This window comes from Aplysia californica, unplaced genomic scaffold (genome assembly GCF_000002075.1).
Source record: "Aplysia californica isolate F4 #8 unplaced genomic scaffold, AplCal3.0 scaffold00940, whole genome shotgun sequence".
Taxonomy (NCBI): domain Eukaryota; kingdom Metazoa; phylum Mollusca; class Gastropoda; order Aplysiida; family Aplysiidae; genus Aplysia; species Aplysia californica.
In genome coordinates this window covers 249,215-252,241 of record NW_004798210.1, presented here as the reverse complement: position 1 = coordinate 252,241, position 3,027 = coordinate 249,215, and positions in this window count along the sequence as shown.

Here is a 3,027-nt window from a genome sequence, read left to right as displayed (position 1 = left end):
CATCCAATCTATACGGCATGACCCGAAAGCTCTTAGAGATTTACGACTCAATCTCCTCCCTGTAGCTTTCATTTGTTTACCATAGTCTTAGTTTTAGTAGAGGTTTTACGGCGCTCGCAACTGCATACGGTCGTATGTGCGCCAGAAGATTGGAGGTATTACAAGAGAGTAACAAACATAAAAAAAGAAGATGGGGCGATAAAGACGATAGATGTTTAATAGATAAGAAGAAGCAAACCACTCCAGAGCACCCGCCAACCACCCACTTTCCATAGTCAAGATCATTTAGGAGACAGGCTGCCTCGACATTGCCCGTCCGTCCAAACATTTCATCAAAGTGGCCTCGGTGGTATAGTGGTTAGTCTACGGTTCAGGGCGGTTTGCTAGCCAGATTGAGGGGGGCTCTCGTGGCCTGGAGGTTAAGGTGTTGGCTTCTCATTCAAAGGTCCCGGGTTCAAATCCGGGTAGCGACCGAAATATTTTTTTTCTCTAAAATGGTATCCTTTCACTTCCTTTCCTGCTCTCTAGCAATGTTTCTTTCGTCTCCTCTTTCTGCCCCTACCCTTTCACCTCCTTTGCCCCTCCCCTCCCTGGGCTTCTGACTCTTTCTGGACCCTTTCTACTGCTACTCCTTGGCTCCTTTTTACTGTTGTCTTTTTCACACCCCTGATCTTCTGGTAGGAAAGATTACACCTAGCCTTCTCGGACAAGGGTGAAAAATCTCGGAAGGCCCGTGTGCAAGTTGCGCACGTTAAAGATCCCTTGGTGGTATAAAATCGATTAGAGTAGCCTTCGGCCGCCATCTGGGCAAAATTCAAAATTTCCTACCAACTGAAAGGGTTCAATGTGTCCCGCGCGCTCATATGATCTCATGCAGTTGCGAACGCCGTAAAAACACCAACAAATAAAAAGCCAGATTGAGGGTGCAAAGGGGCTATCGTGAAATGAACCGATTGCGCCCGACTCGTCGCCTTAAAAACGAACGCGTTTATTTTCAGGCGACGAGTCGGGCGATCGACCAGACCTGACCCGACCCGATCCGACCCGACCCGATCCAATCCGCAATGGGCACTCAGTATGATATTGCAGGTTTGGGGATTCGAGCCTCAGTTCGGTCAAGCCTCCGCTGGGTCCGATGCTGTGTCCTTGCGAAATGTACTTTACACGAACTTCCTGTTCAGCTGAGTCCTTTCGGAGATGGACATTAAACTCGGGGGTGCCGTCTTTAAAAAAATAAATTTAAAAAACAACAACTAATAGTGTTGGTAGGGACAGTAAACTTATGCCGTTTCATTTCTCATCCTATCTACAGAATTTAATTTTGTCCTGAAAGATCTTACACTATAATTGGTCGCTTATAAGCAATAGGGAGCTATACCTAAAAATGCTGTTTATAGAAAATCGAAGGTAAGGTTTTTGAACTCTTGTTCAAGTTCTTTAGAATACAAGGAGAGTTTTCTCAATAACCAAACAAATATGCGCACCAATGAAATCAAACTTCTCCTGTAGGTAGGGCAATGCCCACTTTTGGTGCAGGTCAAGATTTCTGGAAAAACCCGAAATCTGGGTTAGCCCACTTATCCTTAAAAGGGACCAATTATCTGTTGTGAGGCAGCGTGGTGAAATCAGGCGCTCGTCAAAATATTGAAATCAAAGAAAGCGGACATTTTCTGATCGTTTGCCAATTTTTAAAAAATTTTAAATAATGGGTTCAACACCTTTTACGTCCACTTAAAAACAATTTCTGTATGAATTGTACTGTAAAATGTTGTTCAAAGGCACAAAAAAGCAAATTTCTAACTTTCAAGGACACTGATCAAGCTTTGAAAGTTAACAATTTTTTCGAGGCCATTTTCTCGCTAATTTTACCTCTGACACCAGGCCACCCCACCTCCTTCAATCGCAAATATCTCAACTTCTGCTCAAGATAAATGGGTTTTTTTTTGTTTTTTTTTTTCTTGCCAAATGCGAGACAAATTAGCAAGCTTTAAAATAATACTAATAACTCCATATGCCCCAAAATTGACGAGCGCCTGATTCCAATGTGTTGTGACTCATTTTTATCTCATTCTCCTTCCCGCTTCACCGCATTCCATAACACTGTGTCGATAGTGTGACGAGCCCTGCTAGTTTTCAAGGTCTCCATGTCCCATTATAGCACAGAGGAATGTGGGTTTGGGCAAAGAATAACTTGAATGGTAATGAGTATTCGCATTATGATGAAGCAAATCTGCTGAAAGTGTACCTTCCAGTTAGAAGTTGTATTTTTTATGGGGGGGGGGGGATATTTTACGGTACTTGCAACACAATAAGGTCATATAAGTGCCGAAGATCAAAGGTGTTACAACAGAGTAACAGACACAAGATAGAAGGAGAGGAGATAAGGACGATAGATGTTTGATAGGAAAGAAGGAGCAAGCCACACCACAGCACCCACCAACCACCCGTGGAATGTGAGTTTGGGTAAAGAATAACTTGAATGGTAATGAGTATTCGCATTATGATGCAGCAAATTTGCTGAAAGTGTACATTCCAGTTGGAAGTTTAATGTCATCAGCTGACAAAACAAACAACTATTGGCTTCGATTAAATTAAAATCAAAGAATTTGCATTTAATGGTCTCATGATATGATAATCTAAGAGAGAGCAAATCTTTTTGTGCTTTCAAAAGTCAGACGGAATCATTTCTGTTTTTAGCTTAAACAGTTATCAAGCGGCCAGGGAGATAGCTAGCTAGCTAGATAGCTAGCTAGATAGATAGCTAGATAGATAGATAGATAGATAGATAGATAGATAGATAGATAGATAGATAGATAGAGAGATAGAGAGATAGAGAGATAGAGAGATAGAGAGATAGAGAGATAGATAGAGAGATAGACAGTCAGATTCATAGATAGACAGATCGATCGATCGATAGATGGATAGTTTGTTTTAGTAGAGGTTTTACGGCGCTCGCAACTGCATAAGGTCATATGAGCGCCAGAAGATTAGACGTGTTGCAAGAGAGTAACAAACATAAAAAAGAAG